The sequence below is a fragment of the Lissotriton helveticus genome, chromosome 12, assembly GCF_964261635.1.
Source record: "Lissotriton helveticus chromosome 12, aLisHel1.1, whole genome shotgun sequence".
NCBI classification, from domain to species: Eukaryota; Metazoa; Chordata; class Amphibia; order Caudata; family Salamandridae; genus Lissotriton; species Lissotriton helveticus.
The window spans coordinates 395,136,493-395,151,536 of NC_136073.1; the positions used below are offsets into that span (position 1 = coordinate 395,136,493).

A 15,044-nucleotide genomic window follows, 5' to 3' on the forward strand; every position below is an offset into this window, starting at 1 on the left:
CTGGTTCTTTAATGAATACTGTAATATCTTTGTGATGGACACGCTTTCTGGGCAAAGATTTATATTCACTAGGGGTGAAAACAAGTTAAACTACCTTGCAATGCACAGTGATGTTATCAATGACGCTGTTTCATTTGTCATCAGTTAAGTTATCAATGATGTTCTAGAACATGGTTACTCGCAAGCATTCCCTTGGGGGCAGCCAAGTTTGGTCTTAGGTGTGACGAGGGCTTGACTGATGCCAGCAGGGTGGTGCTTGGTGTGTGGGCGTAAAGTACGTGTAGGGGAAGCGAAACATGTACATCTAGTGGCTGAACTGAATTGCACCATTGTGAAACCAGAAAACTTCCCCACTTGACCAAATTGTGTGATCCTTGGCAGTTGTTTTATTTCAATTTTATTCTTCATTATCCCATATAAGAGGACCTTGAAATACATGACTTGAGGAGGTGTGCTGTACAAATCCTTCTCATGTGTTTGGATGCAATCACTATTGACATTGTTGTTTTGGAAAGGGGGGGGCAGGGGAAGCACGAACGTTTCTAAATTCATGTTTGAAAACTATAACTTGAAAAATATATATTTTGAATGCGCTACTATAATCTAAGGTGAAATGGTTCTGCAAGTTAATGAAGCATATTTTTACAGGTTTTCTGCCTTCAAAAATGATGGTGGTCCTACACTTAAGGGGTGCACTACACCTTAAGTGCTTCCTTTAACTGCAGTTAACATTTAAACAAATGCGTGCTGTTTAACGTTTGGAAAAAAAATGTATTTTAGTGCGGTGTCAAGCTGCAGCCTTGGCAAACATTATGGAGTTGACGCATTGTTGTGCTCATAAACTTATCGAATCAGAAAGAAACAGGTTAATATTAGATTCCTTACCTTAGAATATCCCCAGGCATCAGATTGGATCTGGAAATTTTTGCGTAGCAGTACCCATGCGCTTCGGTAGGCGTCATCCGCGGCTCCGAGTCCGTTGTGGGTGCCGTGATGACGTCGTCTGAGTACTTAGACGCCGCCTCCGCGCACTGACGTCAGTTCTTCTTTTTTCCGCGCCAGCAAGCGCAGATCCGGAAAAAGTTTTACCCTAGTCAATTTTTGATTAACTTTTTACGAGCCTTTTTGATCTACTTTCGAAGTCTCTCGACTCAGATGATGCCGGTAGGGATGCCCGGGTTCAAGCCCTGCGCCGACTGATGTCCGTTACCGACCCCCATCGCCGGTGCCTGCACTGTCTAGGCCCGGACCACGACGACAAGTCCTGCTCCAACTGCCGGGCCCTGACGTCTAAAGCTAGACGGGAGCGGTCCTGTAAGCGACTCGAGCTTCGGCAGTCCGCTGCTCGAGGACCCGGTCCGGAAGGAGATCGAGGGACCGGTCGCGGGGCCGAAGTCCCCACAGTTCCGGGAGTCTTCTTCGGGCTCGAAGTCCTCAGGTAAGAGGCACAAGAAGTCGAAGAGGCACCATCGTTCTTCTGACTCCCCCTGACACTCGCGTGATGCGGCCGGGGGTTCGGGCGACACCGCCCACGTGGCTCCGCCGGTGTCGTGGCCTGCTCCATACCCGCCGGTCCCTGGGCAGAATGTGACGCCGGGGGAGATTGAGGACTTCCTCATGGCCATGAGGTCGCTCGCTCCTCCGTCTGATTCCGCGGTGCCTTCGGGCCAAGCGGTCCCGACTGGGTCCCCACCCGGGCAAGGTGCTTCGGCCCCGGCGCCGTCGGGTGCTTCGGCACAGGCGCCGTTGGCGGCTTCGGTCCAGATGCCGCAGGTCGACCTCACGGCGGCGCCGGCCCCAAGGCTGTCGCCCCCACTGCCGTCCCAGGACGACGCCGTCCCTGGTCCTGCCCTCGATTCGGGTCCGGCGTCGGAACGGCGCCGCTCTGGACACCGATGGGAGATTTTTACTTCTACTACCCGGCCCCATCCTTTGAGCCTGAGTACCAGGCGATGGGTGACGAGGGGGATTGGGAGGGGTCTGAGGACTCTCTGGCACGTGAGTGTCAGTCTTCTGTAGACTGGACAGGAGAGCTTGGGGAGGCCAGTGGTCTGGACACTTCGCCCGACACTGGTTTTGTCTCCCCTCCTAGCGTGGCTACGGAGGAGGGGGCTGCCTATATCATGGTGCTGATGAGGGCGGCCAAGGCCTTGGACCTTGAGCTCCCCATCGCGGCCGTGAGGACTAACCTCCTCACTGAGGTCCTTAAACCGCAGGCAAGCTCTGCCGAGCCTCTGCTGCCGTTTAATGAGGCCTTATCAGACGTACTTCTGGGCACTTGGTCCAAGCCCGCTACAGGTCCGCCTGTGGATAGGAACGTGGCCAGGCGCCGCTGCCCGGCTCCGGGCGACCCTTGCTTTGTCTACCTACCCCACTCCCAAGAGCCTGGTCATCCAGGCCTCTAATTCCCAGACCGCATTCCCGTCGGCTCCCCCGACCGGGAATCCAAGAGGTATGAGCAATACGGAAAGAAAGTATCCTCCTCCCTGAGTTTAGGATTGCGGTCAGTCAACACCGCATGCCTCTTGGGCCGCTACACCCACTCTCTGTGGGATACGGTCGCAGACGTGCTGCCAGAATGCCCGGTGGAGGTCCGGGCTAAACTCGGCCAAGCCCTTGTGGAGGGTCGAGATGCGGCGCGTTATTCCATCCGGTGTGGACTGGACACTACTGACTCACTAGGCAGAGCGATGGCAACGACGGTGGCGATTCGTCGCCAAGCCTGGTTGAGGTCTGCCAACTTCTCGGCTGATGTCCAAAACACACTTATGGATATGCCGTTCGATGGCCGTCGCCTCTTCGGCGACAAAGCAGACCATGCGCTCGAGCGCTTTAAGGACTCCAGGGATACGGCCTAGTCTTTGGGCATTTCGGCCTGTGCTAGCGAACTGCTGCTTTTCTCCCCTTTTGTGGCCAAGGAAGGGGCGCACCCACATGTTCTGCCAGCCACGGGCCGCAAACTACCATTCAGCGCGGTGGCGGACGTGGAAACCGTCGTGGTGGCGGTCGGGGACAACGGCGAGGCCAGACCACACCAGCCCCTGCAGCATCCACCTCAAAACCTTCCGAGTTTTCAGGCCCATGTGACGCCGGTGGGGGGCAGGGTTCGCCATCACCACCGGCGCACTGTCACATCGTACAGGTGGGTGCTGCAAATCGACCGAAGGGGCTACTCCCTCCCCTTCGAGGGGACCCCTCCAGCCATGCCACCGCAGTGCCACCGCGTGTCGGGGGATCACTTGCAACTTCTGCAAGAGGAAGTTACCGCCCTCTTGGCCAAGGGGGCCATCGAGCGCGTTCCTGGGCCAGAAGTAGGTTGGGTTGTTACTCCCACTACTTTCTGGTACCCAAGAAGGGCAAAGGGGGCCTACGCCCTCTCTTGGATCCTTGGAACGTCAACGGCTTCCTTCGGAAGGAGAAGTTCAAGATGCTGACACTGGCTCAGGTCTTAGCTGCCCTGGACCCCGGAGACTAGATGGTAGCGTTGGACTTGCAGGACGCTCATTTTCACATCCCCGTCCTGCCGGCTCACCGGCGTTACCTGCGGTTCACGGTAGGCCACGAGCACTTTCAGTTACCGTGCTCCCCTTTGGCCTTACCAGCGCCCCACGGGTGTTCACGAAAGTGATGGCGGTGGTCGTGGCTCGTCTGCGCAGGTTAGGGGTTTCAGTCTTTCCCTACCTCGACGACTGGTTGTTGAAGGCGGGCTCGCCCTAGACCGTAGTCAGCCACCTCCAGACTATGGCCGACCTTCTTCACCTGCTGGGGTTCTCCATCAATGTGCCGAAGTCACACCTGTGTCCCTCTCAGAAGCTCCTATTCATCGGAGCGGTTCTGGACTCTGCGCAGTTTCGGGTTTATCCTCCCGAGTAGCGGGTTCGAGATATTCAGGCTCTGATTCCGATCTTTCAGCCTTTATCCCGAGTCTCGGTCCGCTTGACGCTGCGGCTTCTGGGGCTGATTGCCTCCTGCATCCTTTTGGTGGATCACGCCCGGTGGCGGATGAGGGCTCTGCAGTGGGACCTGAAGTTTCAGTGGGCCCACCATCAGGGAAACTTGTCCGACCATGTCTTGATCTCGGAGGGCACTGCAAGACAGTTGCAGTGGTAGCTCACAGACCGCGATTGGGTCAGCGGCAGATCCCTCTCCCTACCCCAACCGGAGTACTTAGTTGTGATGGACCCGTCCCTCCAGGGCTGGGGGGGCCACATGGGAGAGGTGGAGATCAGAGGCCTCTGGTCTCCGGTGGAGTCCCGGATCCACATCAACCTACTGGAGTTGCGGGCGATCCGGCTTGCACTGAAGGCATTCCTCCTCTCTGTCCGGGGGAGTGTAGTGCAGGTGTTCACGGACAACACCACCGTCATGTGGTACTGCAACAAACAGGGCGGGGTGAGGTCGTGGACCCTATGCCAGGAGGCTCTGCGCCTCTGGCAGTGGCTAGAACATCATGGCGTGACCCTGGTGGTTCAACACCTGGCAGGTTCCCTGAACGCCAGGGTGGACAAACTCAGCTGTCGGTGCATGATGGATCACGAATAGCGTCTGAACTCTGACGTGGCGCAAGGCTTCTTTCAGCAGTGGGGAGAGCCTTGGTTAGATCTATTCGCCACAGAAGAGAACGCGCAATGTCATCAGTTCTGCGCGTTGGGAATTTCCAAGGCGGCACTCGCTCGGAGACGCTTTTCATCGCGAGTGGCGCTGCGGTCTATTGTATGCCTTAACGCCTATACCACTTCTGCCCAGAGTGCTGAAGAAGATCAAGCGCGACCGGGCCCAAGTCATCCTTGTGGCTCCGGACTGGGCATGAAGATACTGGTATCCCGAGCTACTCAGCATGTCATTCGATCCCCCGATTCGTCTGCCTCTTCAGGAGGACCTTCTGTCACAGCAGCAGGGGACGGTCCTCCACCCGAACCTGTCCAGTCTCCACCTCCATGCTTGGAGATTGAGCGGCAACAGTTGAGGCCATTTGACTTGCCTCCTGAAGTTTGTAATGTGATTCTGGCAGCCAGGCGTACCTCCACAAAGTCGGTATACGCCTGCAGGTGGAACAGATTTGTGGCATGGTGCACAGCAAAGGCTGTGGATCCACTCTCTGCCCCCCTTTCTGAGGTTCTCCTCTTCCTTCTTTCTCTTGCCCAGCAGGGCTCTGCTCTGGGCACTATCAAGGGCTACCTTTCTGCCCTTTCCGCCTTCTTGAGGCTACCTGATCAGCCTTCTTTGTTCAAGTCCCCGATTGTTAACAGATTCTTGAAGGGCATCACTCATGTTTCCCCCTGTTCCTTTCGTGATGCCCCAGTGGGACTTGAATCTGGTTTTGACTTACCTGACGTGCGCTCCCTTTGAGCCGCTTCATAACTGTCCTCTTCGCCTTCTTACTCTGAAGACTGCTTTCCTGGTTGCCATCACCTCTGCCAGGAGAGTGAGTGAGCTCCAAGCTCTTTCCTCTAAACCTCCTTTCCTTTCTGTCCATCCGGACAAGGTTGTGTTGCGGACGGGACCCTCTTTCCTGCCCAAGGTAGTTGATCCACATTCTGTCCATCACTGTTGTGTTTGCAATTACCGCTCTAAGTGTACTGGGGATGCTCAGACGTGAGTCCCAGGCACTCCACACCACTGGAATCAAGCTAGCCGGGCTGATGAGAGGTGTTACCTCGAAACCGGGCCGGTCCTTGGATGCTTGTTTCCGTTCTGGGAAGGGCATGGCTTTTGTAGTTCGGACTGGACTGTTCCCATGGGGCACAGGGTCGGCGCTGATTTGCATATCGCCATTGTCTAACCCAGGGTGGTGTTGAGTGGAAAACGATGGATTTGGGCCCAGATCTTTGGACTGGGGTGAATGTGTGACATTGATCCACATTCTGTCCATCACTGTTGTGTTTGCAAGGTAGTCACAGCCTTTCACATCGGGCAGTCCATCACCTTGCCCACCTTCTTTCCGCCTCCGCATCCCTCTAAAGAGGAAGAGCGGCTCCACCGTCTGGACCCAAAACGTGCGCTGTCATTCTATCTAGAGCGCACACGCCAGTTCCGGGTGGATGACCAACTCTTTGTTGGTTACGTGGGCGCAAAGAAGGGGCGGGCAGTGCACAAACTGACCATCTCTCTGCGGGTCGTTTTGTGCATCAAAGCATGCTACTCTTTGGCTAAAAAGGAGCCTCCTGTTGGGCTGAGGGCCTATTCCACTCGGGCCACGGCGGCTACTACTGCCCTGGGCCGGGGCGTCCCCTTGCAGGACATTTGTCAGGCAGCTACGTGGGCCTCGCTGCATACGTTTGCAAGACATTACTTCCTGGACAGCCAAGTCCGGAGGGATGATTTCTTTGGCCGTTCCGTCCTCCAGGACTTTCTGGTGTGATCATTGGTTCGCAGACCCACCACCGGGGTTGGTATTTGCTGGGGTATCTATTCTAAGGTAAGGAATCTAATACTAACCTGTTTCTTTCAGATCCACAAGTTACTTACCTTCTGTAACGATATATATCTGTAAGAAACAGCAGTTGGTATTAGATTTCTTACCGCCCCACCCATCCCTGTTCTGCGAACCGATATCTAGGGTTAAGGTCATCCCCTTTCAGGGCCCTAGTTTCAGGGCACCTGTGTTGTTTTTTATCATGGCTCTGCGTTCCTGGCGCGGAAAAGCGGTGTATAAGAACTGATGTCAGCGCGCGGAGGCGGCGTCTAAGTACTCAGACAACGTCATCACGGCGCCGACGACGGACGCGGAGCCGCGGACGACGCCTACCGACGCGCATGGGTACTGCTACGCAAAAATATCCGGATCCAGTCTGACGCCTGAGGATATTCTAAAGTAAGGAATCTAATACTAACTACTGTTTCTTAGAGATAAACAAACCTTCGAAAAATGGACATTCATGATTCACCGCCCAACACAATGAAATATTTTGAAGAACCTTTTTTTTTTTTTTTCTTCTAAATGTCAAAAATTCTTGGTCGGGCTACTTGGCTGTGGCCTGCTCTGAATTCAACCTGGACATGGCAAATTGGAAAACTTTTATACATCGACTGACCCTAAAAACTATACTGAAAAAACAAGTGAGGCTCTTATCCAGGTGGGAAGATCTTGTTCTATTAAAACCTCTGCCACTAATATCCAGGTAATTTTAAGCTCTTACAGGTACACATTATGCCAGCCTTACTTAAACTGTGCACTGAATAAACCAATTTTAAAGCTGATCCTGCTCGCCAGACTGATTGTACCAATAAAGGATATAAACGTACACTGGCAATCCCTGGTAAATATGGCACCTGCAGACTGTCATCCATACAAGGATTCCCAGGTCCATTTCATCTGTATCTGCCCGAATCTGTTGTGTATGGCGCACTTTACTAAAACCACTATTTCTAAAATAAGGCACACATATTTGCACTGAGGCGATGGAACTTCTTTTTAACCTGGAAACTCCAATGGAACTGGCAAGGTTTGCCAAATATGCTAGACATCTTCAGTGGCTTTTAAGTGAAAATTAAGTTAAGAGGTTTTATTGGTATATTGATAATGTTGAAACAACCTCCGATTGAACGATGCTTTTATTATCTAATATGCTACTATGCAAATGTTTTTTGTAACTATTTTAATGGAATAAAACAAACACCTCTTACTACTTGGCTTACTGTAGTAAAGTCTGTTTCGGTTGCAGTAACCCACCCACTTTTTGCCTGACACTTGATGCATTTTGACTTGGTGCCCCGTGCCCCATCTAATCAGGTTCTCAGGGCCTTTGTACTTCCCAAACTTGTACCTTTGTACTCTCAATTGGCACATCTCTGGCCACATTAGGACCCTTGTAAAAGATACCATGAGTACCAATCAATCAATCAATCATAGACATTTATAGAGCGCTCTACTTACCCGGAGTTTCTCAAGGCGCTAGGGGGGGGGGGTGCTGCTACTGCCCGAACAGCCAGGTCTTGAGCTTATTCCTGAAGGCGAGGTGGTCTTGGGTCAGGCGCAGGTCGGTCGGGAGGGAGTTCCAGGTCTTGGCAGCCAGGTAGGAGAAGGACCTTCCTCCTGTTGTCGTTCTTCGGATGCGGGGGACGGCGGCGAGGGCGTGACTGGCTGATCGGAGGTGTCGTTTGGGAGCGTAGAAGTTGATGCGGTTGTTGAGGTAGCTCGGGCCTTGATCGTGTAGGGCTTTGTGTGCGTGGGTGAGGAGACGGAAGGTGATTCTCTTGTTGACCGGGAGCCAGTGCAGGTCTCTTAGGTGTCCGGAGATGTGGCTGTGTCGTGGGATGTTGAGGATGAGTCTGGCCGAGGCGTTCTGCATCCGCTGGAGTCTCTTCTGGAGCTTGGCGGTGGTTCCGGCATAGAGGGCGTTGCCGTAGTCCAGTCGGCTGGTGACGAGGGCCTGGGTGACAGTCTTCCTGGTCTCGGTGGGGATCCACCGGAAGATTTTCCGTAGCATGCGCAGGATGTTGAAGCACGACTAGGAGACTGCGTTGACTTGCTTGGTCATGGAGAGGGAGGAGTCCAGGATGAAGCCCAGGTTGCGTGCGTGGTCTGTCGGTTTGGGTGCAGTTCCCAGGGCGGGGGGCCACCAGGAGTCGTCCCAGGCGGAGGGCGAGGATCCCAGGATGAGGACTTCCGTCTTGTCCGAGTTCAGCTTCAGGCGGCTGGTCGACATCCACTCGGCTACTTCTTTCTTTCCTTCGTGAAGGTTGGCTCTGGCGGGGTCGTTGGTAAGGGAGAGGATCAGCTGGGTATCGTCGGCGTAGGAGATGATGTTCAGGTTGTGTTGGCGTGCGATGGCCGCGAGGGGGCTCATGTAGACGTTGAAGAGGGTTGGGCTCAGCGAGGATCCTTGGGGTACGCCGCAGATGACTTCGGTGGCCTTTGATTTGTACGGAGGTAGGCGGACTCTCTGGGTTCTTCCGTCGAGGAAGGAGATGATCCATTCCAGTGCCTTCTCCTGGATTCCGACGTTGTAGAGGCGCTGCACTAGGGTGCGGTGGCAGACGGTGTCGAAGGCCGCGGAGAGGTCTAGGAGGATGAGGGCCGCTGTTTCTCCGTTATCCATCAGGGTTCGGATGTCATCGGTGGCCGCGATGAGGGCGGTCTCGGTGCTGTGGTTGGCTCGGAAGCCAGACTGTGAGGGGTCGAGGGATCCGTTCGTCTCGAGGAAGGCGGCCAGTTGCTTGTTGACGGTCTTCTCGATGACTTTGGCTGGAAACGGGAGGAGCGAGATGGGGCGGTAATTCTTCAGTTCGGTGGGGTCCGCTGTTGGTTTCTTGAGTAGAGCGCTGAGTTCGGCGTGCTTCCAGCTCTCAGGGAAGGTGGCGGTGTCGAATGAGGTGTTGATGATGTCCCGCAGGTGGGGTGCGATGACGGCGTCGGCCTTGTTGAAGACGTGGTGAGGGCAAGGGTCGGTCGGAGATCCGGAGTGGATGGAGTTCATCGTGCGGACGGTGTCTTCGGTGCTGATAGTAGTCCAGGCGCGGAGGGTGGTGGTGGGGGGCGGTGGTTCGGTTGAGTCGGACGTGGCGTTCGTCGGTTGGGTGTTGAAGCTGTTGTGTATGTCCGCGATCTTGTTGTGGAAGTAGGAGGCGAGGGAGTTGCAGAGTTCTTGCGATGGGGTGATGTCGTTGTTTCCGGCGTTGGGGTTGGAGAGCTCTTTCACGATGTTGAAGAGTTCCTTGCAGTTGTGTGCGTTGTTGTCCAGTCGGTCCTTGAATGCAGTTTTCTTGGTGTCGCGGATCAACTGGTGGTGCTTCCGGGTGGCAAGCTTGAGGGTGGTCATGTTGTCCGGTGTTGGCTCCCTTCTCCAGGCTTTCTCGAGGGCTCGGCAGTTCTTCTTGGAGCTCTTGAGTTCGTCGGTGAACCATGGGGCCTTCTTGCTGCCGGGTCTGCTGGGCGGGGTCTTCAGTGGGGCGAGTTCGTCCGCGCAGTTGCTGATCCACTTCGTGAGGTTGTCGGCGGCCTGGCTGGGGTTCGCTGAGCTGGCGGGAGGGTGCTGGCTCAGGGAAGCGGCGAGCTGGTCGACTGTGATCTTGCTCCAGTTTCTGCGGGCGACCTGTTGCTGGTGGTGGTGGATCGTCGTTCTTCTGAAGGTGAAGTGGACGCAGCTGTGGTCCGTCCAGTGGAGTCCTGTGGCGTGGCTGAAGGCGATGTCTTTGCAGGATGAGAAGACGGCGTCGAGTGTGTGTCCGGCGAGGTGGGTGGGGGTGGTCACCAGTTGCTTGAGTCCGAGGTTGGCGAGGTTGTCGAGCAGGGTGGTGGTGTTGCGGTCGTTGTTGTTCTCCAGGTGGAAGTTGAGGTCCCCCAGGAGGATGTAGTCAGCGGAGGGGAGGGCATGCGGGCTGACGAAGTCGGCGATGTCCTCGCTGAATTGTGTGCGTGGTCCCGGGGGTCGGTAGATCAGGGTGCCTCTGAGGGTGGTCTTCGGGTCGGTGTGGATCTGGAAGTGTAGGTGTTCGGCGGTAGTCAGGATGTCGTCGGTGTGGGTCGTGATGCGGATGGTGTCCCTGTGGATGATGGCGATGCCTCCTCCCATCTGGTTGGCGGTGCGGTCCCTCCGGATGATCTTGTAGCCGTCCGGGATGGCGATGGCGATGTCGGGCGCTGAAGAGGCGTTCATCCAGGTCTCCGTGAGGAAGGCAACGTCAGGAGCTGTGGTGTCGATGAGGTTCCAGAGTTCGATGGCGTGTCTGTGGACCAAGGGTACTGTGACCAGGGAAGGCCTCTAAGGTTTGTAGCCCCGCACTCCAGAGTCCAAGTCCACAGTGGGTTGACCCCTCCAGGACTCTCCGGCGTTTCCTGCAGCCCTCCGACAAAACTGAAGTACTGATCTTTGGGAAGAACACCTCCACACGGGACCACAGCTGGTGGCCTGCAGAACTTGGACCTACACTGACCGACCATGCACGCATCCTCTGCAACATCCTCGACAGCCACCGGACCATGAAACGACAAGTCATTGCAGTCACCTCCTCCTGCTTCCACACACTTCGCTTGCTCGGCAGAATCTTCAAATGGATCCCAACCAACACAAATACCGTCATTCAGGCCCAACAGGCATACTATATGTGCACAAAGATAAAACACACTTCCTTTTTACATTTAAAGCCAGCATCTGAATCATTATGAAACCTTCATTAAATTGGAGCATTTCTATTTCTCTTTCTGTACCTCTTATTTGGTCTTCAAATTGCTCACTAAGTAGGCGATCAGGTATGACCCCCATTTTATTAATGCAGGGTTGAAGGTAGTTGGTTGCATTGTTGCAAAACTGTAGAGTTTCCATGTTGTATTCTCGGGGAGTATTCTACAAACTTATCACTGAGGCTTTCTATGCTATCTATGTAGAAGTATACAAGAGAACGATTTGCAGGCTGCGCATACAAACCACTGTTAGTTGAAACATTTGTCACATTTTAAGATAGCACAATTCTTTTTTTTTTTCTGAATACTGTTGGCTTTGATTATCATTATTGGTTAAGGTGGCCATTTGCGAGGTTGCATGACAGGCCAAGGTGAGGTTCTACCCCAACGGTCTTTGGTGGAATTTCATCTTTTTGAAGTACTGTTAAAACTACCAGTAAATCACTTAATGGCATCCTCCTATAGGCGTTAGGAGCTTAGTCTCTGGAGGCACTGTTAAACCACTTTTAAACTACGTTATGAAGTCCACTTAAGAGCAATAGACTATCCTCACCATGGAGATAGTTAAATCATTAGGAGAACACTTTTTGGAGTCCAATTAGGGGAAAATTCTATAGCATTTTTGCAACATCTTATTATGGTCCAAAGTTCTCTCCTAATGCTGGAGTACGCAGTTACTTTTTTCGCAGTGAATGGATGAGGAAATATTGTATTGTAAATGCATTTGTATAGCGCTTACTACCCCTGACGAGGCGTCGACGCGCTTTTTCGGCAAGTAGCACTCTACTCCAGGACCCATAGAGGATTAGTGTTGAATTAGTATAGTGAAACATGCAAGTACATTTTAAGTGGTGGATATGTTAGTTATTTGGATTCGGAAGAATATCAGAAGGATATAAGAGGAAAGAAGGTTTGCATTCATATAGCGCCTGTTACCCCTGATGGGGTGTTGAAGCACTTTTCTGGCGAGTAGCAGGCTACTCCGGAACCCATAAAGGTTAGTGTTGAAAATTAGTATAGTGAAATATGAAGTAATTTGAGTGGTGGATATGTTAGTCATTTTGATTGAAAAGGGTCGGGGAGGGGTAAAAAAGGAAAAAGGTTTGCATTTATGTCGCTTGTAACCCTAACGAGGTGTTGAAACACTTTGTTGGCGAGTAGCACGCTACTCTGGAACCCATAACAGATTAGTGGTGAATTAGTATAGTGGAATATGGAGTTAGAGAAGTGAACATGCTAGTCTGCCATTTTGATTGAAAATGATAGTGGAGGGATAGAAGAGTGAAGGATTTCTTTTGTCAGGTCATTGCAGTAGGAGGAGGCTTTTGGATGAGTAAAAAGGGTTTTTGGAGAGGGAAGAGTCAGAGGGAAGAGTTTGGAAAGGTTTGTTTTGGGGGATTGGTATAGTAAGAGGTGTCAGATGATGCAAGGAGGGGTAGAGTAGGAGAGAGTCAAGAAAGGGTTATTTTGGGGAACATAGTAGTGGTATGGGGTTTGGGATAAAAGAGTGGGTGTAGAGGATATGATAGATGTATAGGCTGAGAGAGAGGGTAGTGAATTGGAACGAGTAGTAGAAAAGTTTGAGATGAGTCAGAAAGTTGGGCTAGAAGATATATTGAGAGAAGTATAGGCTGAGAAATAGGGTAGTGCATTGGAAATGCTAAATTAGAAGAAAGTGATATATAGATTTGAAAGTATATAGATACATAAAGGAGGTAAGTATATGCAGATTAAAGATATTGATAGAGGTAGCGGATGAGAATTAGGGTAGTGCATTGGATATGCTTTTTCAGGAGAAAAGTAACAGACACACAGATCCAAGTACATGGAGGTAAATAGATCCACAATGGAAGCAAGAACATGTAGGCCGAAGATGATTTTTTTTTTCTTTTGTTTTTGTAACATTATTGTACATGCTTATACAGAGCAATACACAAAGATAGGCACATCTATAGTGAAAATTAATGTTTATATACAGAGGGACAAATACATAAGGTGGGTATTAATGAATGGGACAGGAGAAGTGTCCATGGTGGTAGGGTTCCACCAGAGCAGGTGTAGGTGGCAGAGGAGGCTTGGCAAGCTCCTCCCTCCAGCCCAGATTGCGTCCCAAACTATGTATGTTCCTGGTGTACATCACCTATCCTTTACCTCTCATTGTTCGTTCTCAGATAATCGGTGTAGGAAGCTGGCTCTGTATATGCTATACCAATATGAGATATAGTGTGCACAGTCCAGTGGAACCCCAAAGTTAGGCAGAGAAAAGTAGATCGCACCCTCCTATCTATTTGTGGTAGTGTGGGCAATCAGTGAGGCTTTATCAGAGGGTAGTGTTAAGCATTTGTTGTACACACTTGGGCAAGAAATGATATCACACACTTAAAGACTGGACTCAGATCAATTTGTATAAAAAGTTATTTTATTTAGTTCTTTTATTTTTCGAGCCAAGCCTGGTGCAGGTAAGTGAATTAATTTGCAAAATCTTATGCAGTGATTTACAGTTAAATGTAGTTGGTTGAATTACAGACAAGTCAACAGTTCGAAATTACTTTTTAGTTACTTTACGGATTACTGTGCAATTTTTTGGGGATTACTTTTTAGGTTACTTTTGCTAATCAGTGTGATGTTCCTAGCTATCACACTGAGACATTTCTTTGGCAAAAGGTAAGCAATTCCCTTGTAGTACATTTGCAGTTTTTCAATGTTTCATACAAACCAACTCCACACTTAGAAGAATTTTCAAGGAAAAACAGTCAATGCAATCCTATGGAAAGCAATAAAGTTAAAGATTTGCAGGTAAGTACTTCTTTGTGGGAGTTGGTATTCTGTAGTTAGCAGGGTTTCCCAGGGTCATGGATGCACTCTCGGAACTCCCTCAGCTGCACTAGTGCGGCCAGGTGCAGAGTGCTGAGGCCCAATGTTATCCAAAGGGGGATAGGCGGCCTCCGGTTCGTAGCTGCTCCCGAGCAGGCCACAAGGGTGTGGGAGCAAAGCTCCTGGTATTAGGCTAAGGGCCAAGGGAGGATCCAAGTTAGCACCCAAAGTTCATCTGCAGGGGCAGCTGGGTGCAGAGTGCTGTTTTTGAGTCAGGTGCCCTATTTTCAATGGGGATTCTCTGGTTGCAACAAAGACTGCAGGCTAGGTGGTAAAGATCTTCTGGAGGTGACCTCTGGTTGAAGAGGTAAGTTGGAATGCTGTGATACAGTAGGTTGGTCCACCCAATGCCGTGGGACATTAAGTGCAGGGATGGCGTTGGGTTTTCTTACCAGCTCTGGTCACGTTCGGGGGGACCCTCCAGAAAGGGGCTGCAGGCATCTATTGGCGATTTGAGGCAGGTCAGAAATCACCAGATCTCCTGTCTGGATCGCCAGGGAGACGTCCTTGTGGTGGTGGGCCACTAGAACTCTGGCGTGGACATCGGGTGCAAAGCAGTGCAGACCCGCGGATTTGGACTGAGACAGAATCTGTGGGTGAGCAAACTCAGTGCTCACAGGAGACAAAGTCTTGGTTTGGGAAGGCAAGGCAGGTCCTTCGTGTTCTTGGGGGCTGCTGGCTGCAGGACACACCATGATTTCGCTGGAGCAGGTTCGAGGTGGGGACAGGACAGGACAGGACAGGATGGTAGGGCTGGGGCCAAGTCAGTGGGCATCCTCCCTCTTAGTTCAGCACAGCTTCTTCAGTCCTCTTCTTCGGGTCGGATCTTGTCTGAGGAGGCATGGTTAAGGGTTGCCTCTAAATACTAGATTTAGGGTTGTTACAAGTTAAGTAAAGGTCAGGACCAATGGGTCCCTGCCTTGTGGTGGATTCACCCCCTATTATGCCATCCTGCATCGGGACCGGGCATATGCCTCTCTCTGGTTGGCTGGGTCCCCCATCTGCAAGAGGGCGCTGACTGAATTGTACCTCACTTCGCCTCCCCCAC

At 52.0% G+C, this 15,044-nt stretch overlaps 1 protein-coding gene across 1 annotated transcript in view; it reads left to right on the forward strand.

The window, feature by feature from the left end:
* LSM14A (LSM14A mRNA processing body assembly factor) overlaps positions 1-15,044 on the forward strand; it is a 282,041-nt gene that overhangs the window by 61,086 nt on the left and 205,911 nt on the right. The gene's annotated exons all lie outside the window — the stretch shown is intronic.